Here is a 12,507-nt window from a genome sequence, read left to right on the forward strand (position 1 = left end):
TTGCCTCATCAAATAATACCTTCTTCATTTCAAAAGCTTTTTTATGTCCGTATGCTATCCAGCCACTGCTCTGAGTCATCGTTCATCCTCGTAATAATTCTGCAACTGACATAGATCCCAAAGTGTGCCCGTGCATAACACTGTACACTCGACGAATCCCGCCTGCTGCACACCACAGCTTTCCATTACTGACTGTCAAAGATTCTACTACTCCACAGTGCTGCCATCGCAGACACATACTCTTGCCTAACAGCTATTTCTCTGACCACAGTTCTTCAAATATATCATTTTCCTTTACAAATATTAACGTGTCCAAAAACATCATAAAAAATAGCCATCTTACACAATGCTGATTCGTTTTTGTTGTTTGCGTTGGTTCTTCGTGTGGCTTGTTAAATATCGTCAACAGAATTTTTTAAACTTCAATACCAGACACAGACAGTGACAGTTTTTAGAACGGGAGGAGCAAACGGAATGAACGGGGGAAACGGAATGAACCTTCGCACGTTGAAAGAATATGTGGTGTTATTGCAGTGTTAACGAGCTCAAGTCACATTTAGAAAGAACTGGACCTTGATGTCCTGCATAGTGGCTCGGGGACGGATTTAACGTCCGGGGTGGTCCAACACGTATCCTATCTGTGACGGTCATGAGGACGAGAGCACTTCAGCGTCTGTATAGACTGTTGTCATGTGAGGACCAGCACCGCCCTATTGCACAATGACACCACGATACCATCCGCACAACGGATTTAACACATGAAGACGCAGGGCGTCCGCGACGTATCGTTGCGTCGTCAGAATTCCCTCAGTCGTTACGGGCTGTGACTTGAAGTCATACCCGACGGCTCCCCACTCCCCAATGCCAGGAGTACGACTCCTGTGCCTCTCCAAGACTGGAAGAATGGGATCTCGCCCCACTGAATTATCCGAGAGTCAAATTTTCAGAAACGTTTACTTTACGCACAAAAAATCTATTTGAAATACAGCTCTGAAACTTCTTTGGGTGTTTCAGGGTACTGTTTGGAGGAAGGTAGACTACACCGATAACGTAGTATCAACAGGAAGGAAAATATAAACTGTTTGAAAAAGTAACCTTAGTTTTGATTAGCCAACGGCCTTGCCACAGTGGTAACACCGGTTCCCGTCAGATCACCCAAGCTAAGCACTGTCGGCCTGGGCTAGCACTTGGATGGGTGACCATCCGGTCTGCCGAGCGCTGTTGGCAAGCGGTGTGCACTCAGCCCTCGTGAGGCAAACGGAGGAGCTACTTGACTGAGAAATAGCGGACAGGAGAGCGGTGTGCTGACCACATGCCCCTCCATATCCTCATCCAGTGACACCTGTAGTCTGAGGGTGACACGGCGGCCGGTCGGTACCGTTGGGTCTTCCAAGGACTGTTCGGACGGACTTAAGATTTTAGAGTTTTGATTATCAGATTTAAAACTTGTGGCTGGAATGAGATGATTGTAATCTATTTTTAGATAGACACGCTTATGTCTACATATGGTTTCGAGCATTTAAGTAAAATAGCTGGTCAGAGAATAGATACCAAGTATGGACCGGCATATCGATATGTAATTTACTTATGTTCACAAAAAACTGTAACAAAGTCAACATGACGGTTCTAGGCACCTCAGTCCGGAACAGCGTGACTGCTACGGTCGCAGGTTCGAATCCTGCCTCGGGCGTGGATGTGTGTGATGTCCTTAGGTTAGTTAGGTTTAAGTAGTTCTAAGTTCTAGGGGACTGATGACCTCAGATATTGAGTCCCATAGTGCTCAGAGCCATTTGAGCCAAGGTCAACAAGAGAGCTACTGTCATTAATTGCATTTGAGGAAATTTGGAAATTTGTGGTTAGGTCTTATGGGACCAAACTGCTAAGGTCATCGATCCCTAAGCTAACACGCTACTTAATCTAACTGAAACTAACTTACGCTAAGGACGACACACATACCCATGTCCGAGGGAAGACTCGAACCTCCGACGGGGGCAGCCGCGCGGACCGTAACAAGACGCCCGAGACCGCGCGGCTGCATGTGAACAACAAACACTCCTATTGTCCTACAATTTTCATCCTACGAAGAGTTCACGTTGTTTAGTTAGTGCCATGTAAACTTTATGAAAATTGTTGGTATTTCTCCAGGCGTTCACAGGCAAGTTACCTTAAAAACCGTTGCCTTAAGACGAGTTCGCGCTTGAGATGATTTATTATTTCTTTATACAAAAATTCAGAACGGCCACGGCCAACTACGCAGTAAAATTTATATTTACTTGGTTAACCCCAAAAACATTAAAAGAAAAACGACCGTTTAGCAGCCCTTGAGTGGCAGCTGCTATTTGTGAACTACTTAAATAGACGCGTGTTCAACCCCCAGCAAAAGACGATATTTACTCCACATCGTGAGGAAGAATTACAGGAGCTGCTGAATGGAATAAACAATCTACTGAGTACAGAATATGGATTGAGAGTAAATCGAAGAACGATGAAAGTAATCAGAAGTAGCAGAAGTGAGAACAGTGAGAGACTAAACATACGATTGGTGATCAAGAAGTAGATGAAGTTAAGGAACTGCGCTACGTAGGCATCAAAATAATCCATGACGGACGTAGCAAGGAGGACATCAGAAGCAGATTAACACTGGCAAAAGGGCGTTTCTGGCCAAGAGAAGTCTACTGGTATCAAACATAGGTCTTAATTTTAGGAAGATATTTCTGAGAATATACATTTGGAGACAGCGTTTTATGGTAGTGGAACATGCACTGCGAGGAAACTGGAAAAGAAGAGAATCGAAGCGTTTGAGATGTAGTGCTATAGACGAATGTTAAAAATTAGGTGGGCTGATAAGATAAGTAATGAGGAGGTTCTCAACAGAATCGAGGAAAATAGGAATATACGAGTGGAAAACGCTGTCGAGGGGAAGGAACTGGATCGCAGGAATAATTTGTATGGCAGTACAGGGAGCTGTAGAGGGTAAAACCTAGGGCTGGGCAAAGGATGCTAGCGTTCGAACGTGCTAGAGATGTCCCGATGCGCCACAGCTTCGATACAGCATCGATCTTGTTCGAACAAGCTCGTGGCATTTGACTCGCGCCGCGCGAGTGCAAAGGACGCGTAGGAAACGACGAACTAGACACAACAGTAAGCTGTGGCACAGCGCAAATTTCTCAATTTCGTGAAACAGTGGAGGAAACAGCAATAAATCCTACCGCTGCACAAACTCTTGTTATGTCTGAATAAATTTAAAACACCGAGTTCTTATATAGTATGTATGGATATATGAACATTTATACCAGTTTTTAAGTAAAGATATCAAAGACGAAAATGTTTCCCTACAAAACATATTTCTTGACTGAACACAGTATAATACATTATTTGACTACAAGAAGCGGCAATGATTTCCAAATAGGTTGGAAATGAGCAGTTCAATCCCTGTTCACATTTCTGAAAAACAGGTGAAAACTTTAGCAGATTCTAATGAGTTTGAAAAGAACGCTGCAACTTTCAGATGGAACAGTCAACTAATCATGAATTAAATACCGAACAAACGGAATATGTCTGAATAAAGTGCTGGTTATTTTTATCGCGAGAGTACGTTACAGCGGAGTGAACAGTCTTTCAGATAGTACTACCACACCTCACCAGATTGTGGGTCGACCGGAAGCTCGAGAAGTCCACAGAATCATGATTTATTAGCTGCCGTTGTTACGCGTGACCTACACCTTTGAAAATACTTCAGTCCGTGTTTCACAGCTATTTTTATTGTTAAAATCCATAGTGCACTAAAAACGTTGAAACAGGTCGTTGTGGTAGCGCCAACAGAAATCAGCAGACCACAGGCTGATCAAAAGATCGACCGAGCGATGTGGCACAGTGGTTAGCGCACTAAACTCGCATTCGGGAGATATGTGGTTCAAACCCGGATCCGGCAATCCTGATTTAGGTTTTCCGTGATTTCCCTAGATCGCTTCAGGCAAATGCCTGGGTGACTCCTTTGAAAGAGCACGGCCGATTTCCTCCCCTAATCCGATGGAACCGACGATCTCGCTGTTTGGTCCCCTCCCCCAACCAACCAAAAAATCTAATAGAACCCGAGATTTCCCGATCTGCGACGTATACTGTTCTAACAGTTAACGTCGTCTTCAAATACAGCCCTAGTAAAAACTGTAGAGGAAAACATGCAGCAAATAATTGAGGACACGGGTAGCAAGTACTATTTTGAGCTGAAGAGGTTGACACAGAAGCGGAATTCCAGGCGGGCTGCATCAAACCAGTCAGAATATTCATGACAAATAATAATAATAAAATGTGATACAGACTGCACAGCTCTTAGTCCTCTGGAAGAATCCTTGCAATTAATTGGTGAGAAACTGGATGAGGAAACAATCAAATTTGTCGCCATGTGCTGACGTCAACGTACTTTTTATTCAATGACAAATATTGTCAACAGACGGAATGGCTATGGGGAGCCCATTGTCCCCAATAGTCGCCAGTCTTTTTATGGAGGATTTTGAGGATATGGCACTGAAGACAGCGTCTTTAAAACCAATCTGTTTCTGGAGATTTTAACCTCCCCCTCACTTATCGACCTTAATGACAGTGAAAAATTAAACAGCGTTCACCTAATGGAAATTTGGGAAAAGCAATCGTCACCGAAGTTAATTTGTCGGTGAAGAGGGAGGAAAGGGTTACATCTAAATGAAAGGAAAAATGCAAATGAAATTGGTGAAAATTAATTTTGAGAAAAGGGTAAAATTAATAAAGAAAGTAAATGTGCGGTCGTTACGTTAACAATTAATTGGCGTTAATTAGATATTTGAGATTTGGGGAAAATTACGGTCGCCATCCCTATGAACAATTACTATAATAACTGAAAATGAAAGATTGATGCACATATAATTAGCATTAAAAGCGTGGCAACTGAAGGTTGACACGTGTTGTGTGAAGACTGAATGTTTGTCAGAAGTAATAAATTTCGCTACACTCTGACTTAATTTAACAAAAGAATTAATAAAACAGGAAAATTTAAAGTTAATTTAGTGACTGAAATTAATAGTGAACTTTATTTCTGAAGCACTACGAAATTCAATAAAATAAGGTTAGTCTTGGGCTACCTCAACAATCATTTCAAAAGATACTTGAATCTACGCAATTTAGAAATAAAAGATTTAACTTTGAACAATTAACAATAGTAAAATTTTGTACGTACCAAGCTGAGCTGCAGTCACAGGTAAGCTAAAATATGGTAACAAAACTCGCACCCTTAATTTGTGCTTGTGTAATCTAAATATTGTAGCCAGCTATGAATACCTTAACTGAACTTTGAAATTGAAGCAGTGAAATCGAATGATATTACTTTAATACTGGCGTTTGAATTTCAACGACACTCGGGTTCATTCCGAAAAGGAAGGGACCCTGCTTGGTAATGCAATTGGGACAATGAGCAACAAAGGTTCATGCTACATTGCTGTAATTTAAAGAGGGAAATGGAACAATTTTAAAAGCTGAGGTCTGCCATACAGTTCCAAAACTTTGCTTCCAGTCTTCCTTGCTGGTTGATAGAAGGTTTGAAGTCGTCGGTCGAGGAGGTGGCGACAGTCACTCATTGTCGGCCGTCGCTGTTGCAGAACCTGGATGTTGGCACGCCTTCTCGACACGGTCACCAGGCGAAACGGGCTCTTGATGTGCGCCTGATAATGCTTCCCGTCCGCGACACCGTGTCAGAAACTATCATAGCAAGTCGAGCGCAATTACATGCTGCCAAACCCCGAAAGCGCGGCAACTCGCGGGAGCGTCACACAACACACGTGCTCCACTGCACTACCCCAGCCAGACTCTCTCTCTGCTCTGCCTGCGCTCCACGCGGCAGAGTTAACACTACCAAAGATCCTAAACACTTTGGTTCTCCACACGACCTATCGATGTATTCGTTCGATAGCATAGTTTTCCCTAGGCCAGACCCAGCGTATAAATACAAATAATATTCACAAAACAAACCATTTATACATCGACATAAATGCATATATATATATATATATATATATATATATATATATATATATATATATATATATATATACAAATAGTAAAACAATTACAATATACAAAGACACAGAAATGTTATATCTTCAGGTAACAAAACAAGGAAAAAAAAATTTGCAGTGCAATAGATGGAAATAGGGAGGATATGCATTTCCGGCGTTACAAGGTACGTCGACGATACGTTTGTGATGTGGCCTCATGGGAGAGAAACTCTTGACTGCCTCCTAGATCATTTTAATTCCCTGCATCCTAGCATCAAGTTTACCATGGAGGTGGAAAGTTATGGAAAGCTTCCGTTTCTGGATGTTCTGGTATACAGAAAGGATGATGGGACACAGTGTTTATCGAAAGCCTACGCACACGGTCAGTTACCTGCGTGCTTCTAGCTGTCATCCATCGTTCCAGCGTACGGGGGTCCTGAGGACGTTGGCGAGAAGAGCTTATGCCATTTCAGATGGAGAAAGTTTGACACAAGAATTGGACCATCTTAAGGTTGTGTTTAAGCTGAATGGCTATACAGATAAACAGATCCGTCGTGCTTTCCAGTTTGGACCTTCGCCTGAACCACCAGAAGATACCTGCAAATCGGTAGCTTTTCTACCTTTTGCTGGGAGCATTTCCTCGAAAATAGGAGGAATTCTAAGAAGATATCATATCAAAAGCATTTTTCGTCCGCCAGCCAAGATTAGAGCGCTTCTTGGCTCTGTTAAGGATGACTTGGGTTTGAGGAAGCCCAGTGTGTACAAGATCCCTTGCCACTGTGGGAAGTCTTATATTGGTCAGACAATCCAGACCATTCAGGACCGATGTGTTGAGCACCAGCGGCACACACGGTTGGTTCAACCTGAGAAATCTGCAGTGGCGGAGCACTGTCTCACCGAGGGACATAGAATGTTGTATGACAAGAATCAAACGGTTGCCCCTGCATCTCGCTATTGGGACGGTGTTTTAAAAAAAATCCGTAGAGATTCGTTCATCTGATAATCTTAATAGAGACAAGGGTTACCTTTTAAGTAATACTTGGAACCCGGAGTTAACAGACATTAAAAAACAACGGTCTGTGTTTCGATCGTCGGAATAATTTTTAATTTTTGATAGCGATATCTAGATTTCGCCTGTTTCCACCACTGGCGGCGCGATATGTTTACTTGCGCTAGAGGGCAGTTACGGTACCTTCTCGCGCACGCGTTGTGGGCCTTCTGCGGCCTATATAGGGGCTGCCGCTTGCGCTGAGAAGCCAGTTCCGGCGAGAACATGTACCAGCACTCTCACCTGAAGATGGCGGCCAGTTGGACCGCGGAAATATTGTGTCAAGATGACCTTACGATCCGGTTGCACACCCGAGAAGAATATTATCAGCTTAAGAGGACGTAAACTTTTCTAACCAACAAAGAATTGTAATTGATTTTCCCAACAAGAGAAGCTACGTCATACTTAAGTCCACTGTTACGAAGTTCAAAGAGCTTTGCTCTCCATGATAATACAACGGACTATATTTTACTTGTTCCTATTACCCACAATGAAACGTGAACAGAAACACTAATAATGGTGGCTCAAAAATTTGCCTCGATTGATGTTCAAGAGTTTATTTAGGAATACCAAACACCCAAAGATAACTATACATATGCCTTGCGTTGCATTCACCCAAGCTGTCAAGCCAAATGCGTTACAGGAATGGGAACGGTAAACGCCATATGTAAGGGTGTGGATGGGAATTAAAACTCCAAAAGTGTGTGGACTGTTCATGTTTTCTGAGAAAACAGTTACAAGTAACATCTATCTTGATATGTTAGAATAGTTTTGGGAGCCACATTTAATATAAGATCACTGTCGTCTACCAAAATGATGGAGGACCTGTTCATTTTATCATCCGTGCATTACAAAGACTCTTGGCTCAACGCTCATCCGATTTGACCCGTATGGTCTTTTTCATCCGCAGATTTGTCAGGGGCAAGGTGTATCAAATGAAATTCAACAGTCTTCAACAACTGGAAAAGATAATTTTTGCAGCTGTGAGACAAATAACTCCATCTATGTTAGAAAGGGTGTTTCGTGCTACACAGTAACGAAGGGACTTTTGCGTACATTTCCTGGGTCATCACACTGAACTGCATTAAATTTGTGTTAATAAATGTTCATGTTGTTTATAGTTCATAATAAATAGTTTAAGTGCAGAATGCTAAATGACTTTACGAGCATGCTACATTGTCCAGAATGAGATTTTCACTCTGCTGCAGAGTGAAAATCTCATTCTGGAAGCATCCCCGAGGCTGTGGTTAAGCCATGTCTCCGCAATATCCTTTCTTTCAGGAGTGCTAGTTCTGCAAGGTTCGCAGGAGAACTTCTGTAAAGTTTGAAAGGTAGGAAACGAGGTACTGGCAGAAGCAAAGCTGTGAGGACGGGCCGTGAGTCGTGCTTGGGTAGCTCAGATTGTAGAGCACTTGCCCGCGAAAGGTAAAAGTCCCAAGTTCGAGTCTCGGTCCGGCACACAGTTTTATTCATGCTACATTGTCTTTACATGTCTTTTGGGGGATGTGCTCCGGCATACGAGCGTTCAGTAACATTGTCAGAGCATTTTACCGATTTGAATGTTGTAAAATGTAGCGCCAACTATGTTTCTGTCTCAAACTAATCAGAATAAAGAAGATTATTTCCCATTACCACAGTTAGAATTTTTAATCTGGTGCTACACTATGACATTAAGTTACATTTACACTCTTAATCTCGTCATACTTCGACATTTCCGAAGTCGTAAGTGAGTTTACGTACTTTTACAATATCTTTTGGTCAGTGTTACGATTTTTTGACTTATTTTTACGAAACTATTCATGGGCATTCCGTAATTTAAATTTTTTGGAGTTTTGTTAACTAAATGCGAACATACCTTTTAGATTAAATTTGGTATCGAAGTCGGGTTTTGCATCTCGTACATTAGGTTTTAGGATAAATTTTTAAGCAAATCCACGCTAAATATTCAAAAGTTTAATACTTTTAGAGGCGGTTTCGTTAGAACCCATACTAAATAAGAGGAAAAGGTGAAAGTAAACACTTGTGAAGAAGGTTGGCACGAATAGTCCCACGCTTGTTTAAATCACTGGACAAAATCACAGAAATGCTACAAAACCTAAATTTGGGATACTCTTGAAGAATGATGCCAATTATCCCGCTAATCCATACGTACGAAGTTTAAGAAGTTTCAAGAAGTTTAAAAAAAAATGTCGCGTCGTAACCACAATAAAGTTCAGATCTGAAAGCAGGATCGTCAGTAAAAACGGAAATGCCGTGTGGCTAGGGCCTCCTAGCAGGTCTTTCGAGTTGACGCCACTTCGGCGACTTGCGTATCGATGGGGATGAAATGATGATGATAAGGACAACACAACACCCAGTCCCTGAGCGGAGAAAATCTCCGACCCTGCCGGGAAGCGAACCCAGGTCGTTAAGTATGACATTCCGTCGCGCACCGACAGCTGCGTACAGACAGAATAGAACTCCTGGGTAGGAGTCCTGCTATTTATGCAAACATCGAATACTGCAAAATATGTAAAATAAGGAAGTTCGAGATTCTCCAAGAAATGGTAAATACTAAATAATAGATAACTGTGGTGGTCGAACTTGAACTGGCGACCCACTACACACCAGCCAACAATGCTAACCTCTACGTCACGTCACATGCAGAACAGCTCACGGCAAAGTATTTCAGAGCCTACGTATCACTCCCGCAGAAACCTCCAACAAATCATCAAACTCGTTACAGCGCACACGAAGACATGAACAGTCGTTCTTGCCGCACAGCATTCGCGACGGAAAACAACATTAATATGTTCTATAATGTCTAGTTGACTTCACCATAAACCTCATAGTGGTTCGCGGAGTATGTTCATATATGTTTAAATGACCACGTCGATACAGTTCGTCAGAAAAGTGTACCATCAACTCAGCTAAAACACACCCATCGTGACGCCAAGTCGGAAGCGCCTGATAGCTATGCAATGCTACACACCTCCCTGCTGGATAGGAAGCAGAGCAACAAGGCGCTACAAAATTTCTAACAAGGGAACCTCCCCATCGCACCCCCCTCAGATTCAGTTATAAGTTGGCACAGTGGATAGGCCTTGAAAAACTGAACTCATATCAATCGCGAAAACAGGAAGAAGTTGTGTGGAACTATGAAAAAAATAAGCAAAATATACAAACTGAGTAGTCCATGCGCAACATAGGGCAATATCAAGTGTAAGTAGGCTGTTTATGTTTTCTCTATGTAAGTAGGCTGTTTATGTTTTCTTATTGGCAACGTTACGTAGCGCTCAATATGAAAATCACTGGCTGTGCTGTGTGCAGTCTGTGGCTAGTTTGCATTGTTGTCTGCCATTGTAGTGTTGGGCAGCGGCAGCTGGATGTGAACAGCGCGTAGCGTTGCGCAGTTGGAGGTGAGCCGCCAGCAGTGGTGGATGTGGGGAGAGAGATGGCGGAGTTTTGAAATTTGTCATGAACTGCTATATTTATATATGATGATATCAAGGTAAATACATTGTTTGTTCTCTATTAATATCTTTCATTTGCTAACTATCCCTATCAGTAGTTAGTGCCTTCCATAGTTTGAATCTTTTATTTAGCTGGCAGTAGTGGCGCTCGCTGTATTGCAATAGCTTGAGCAGCGAAGATTTTTGTGAGGTAAGTGATTTGTGAAAGGTATAGTTTAATGTTAGTCAGGGCCATTCTTTTGTAGGGAATTTTGAAAGTCAGATTGCGTTGCGCTAACAAAATATTGTGTGTCAGTTTAAGCACAGTCTTGTATAATTGTTCTAAGGGGACGCTTCATATGCCGACCCTTAGCCTAGGATACCTCACTGGAATCTTCTGATTTTTTCTTGTAGTTTGTGTATTTAGTGCAGCTTTTGTTTATTGCTAGCGCGTAATTGTAGAGAGAATCTCCTTTGTAGTTGTAGCCTTTCATTGTTGTACAGTAAAACAGTTGTGGCATGCATGTAGATTTGCACCAAGTATTTCGCAGCTACGCTTGCAATTAACTACATATTATTTTCAGTGCTATGTTAATGTGTTCTCCTATTCTTGCACTTCAAATTGTGCTTTTCTGTGTTATCGTGTGAAATATTGTGACAATTATGGCGTGTGAAAAACGTAACACTAGGCTCCAAACTAAACTGAGAAATAATAGTGACGACGAGCGTAGCTTATCAGCGCCGCCGAGTAATGAATTTACTAATGTTCAAAGAAGTAATTTGGTAACTGTGCACAGGGAAATGGAGCGGGCGTCAAACAATGGCGTGGACAGTGAAACAATTAGTGAAGAGGGAAGCATTATCGATCGATCGGTCGGCAATAGCTCGCCTCAGGAAGCCGAAATGACACGACACGATCTCGCAAATACTGTAGATTCAGGTTTTGGATCCCCACCGTTTTCTCAAATAAGTCAAGACACATTTTCTGCTTGTCAAAATGTGAATGTTTCCGGTGCAAATTCACTGCCGAAAAGCACTGAGGAACATGTTTCAGACACCAGTGCATTGTTATTACAATTAATGCAACAAATGGGACAAAAGCTTGAAAAGTTAGACACAATGGAACAACATCAGAGACAAACACAGCAACAGTTAGACACAATGGAACAAAATCAGAGACAAACACAGCAAAAGCTTCAAAAGTTAGACACAATGGAACAAAATCAGAGACAAACACAGCAAAAGCTTCAAAAGTTAGACACAGTGGAACAAAATCTTAAAAAGTTAGACTCATTGGAACAAACAATGTATTTACCTTGATATCATCATATATAAATATAGCAGTTCATGACAAATTTCAAAACTCCGCCATCTCTCTCCTCACATCCACCACTGCTGGCGGCTCACCTCCAACTGCGCAACGCTACGCGCTGTTCACATCCAGCTGCCGCTGCCCAACACTATAATGGCAGACAACAATGCAAACTAGCCACAGACTGCACACAGCACAGCCAGTGATTTTCATATTGAGCGCTACGTAACGTTGCCAATAAGAAAACATAAACAGCCTACTTACATAGAGAAAACATAAACAGCCTACTTACACAAGGATAGTGTAAGCTCAGGAGCGCCGTGGTCCCGTGGTTAGCGTGAGCAGCTGCGGGAGAAGAAGTCCTTGGTTCAAGTCTTCCTTCGCATGAAAAGTTTATTTTCTTTATTTTCGCAAAGTTATGATCTGCTCGTTCGTTCATTGACGCCTCTGTTCACTGTAATAAGTTTAGTGTCTGTGCTTTGCCACCGCACTGCAAAACCGTGCGATCAGTAGACGAAAGGACGTGCCTCTCCAATGGGAACCGAAAGCATTTGATCGCCTCGTTAGCAGGAATACTCTCTCTTCCGTGCGCTGTAGTCGACTGACGTCGTGTGTTTCGATGTTTGTTTAGGTGTAGCGACCCCTTACTACGGCGCAGTTACCTCGCATCGGACGGACGGACGTACAGATAAT

General features: G+C 42.3%; 1 pseudogene; it reads left to right on the forward strand.

Annotated features, from left to right (window-relative positions):
- The first annotated feature begins 1,109 nt into the window (after nt 1-1,109).
- Nucleotides 1,110-1,227, forward strand: LOC126419975 (5S ribosomal RNA; annotated as a pseudogene).
- The last annotated feature ends 11,280 nt before the right edge of the window (nt 1,228-12,507 follow it).

The sequence above is a fragment of the Schistocerca serialis genome, chromosome 9 (genome assembly GCF_023864345.2).
Source record: "Schistocerca serialis cubense isolate TAMUIC-IGC-003099 chromosome 9, iqSchSeri2.2, whole genome shotgun sequence".
Lineage (NCBI taxonomy): Eukaryota > Metazoa > Arthropoda > Insecta > Orthoptera > Acrididae > Schistocerca > Schistocerca serialis.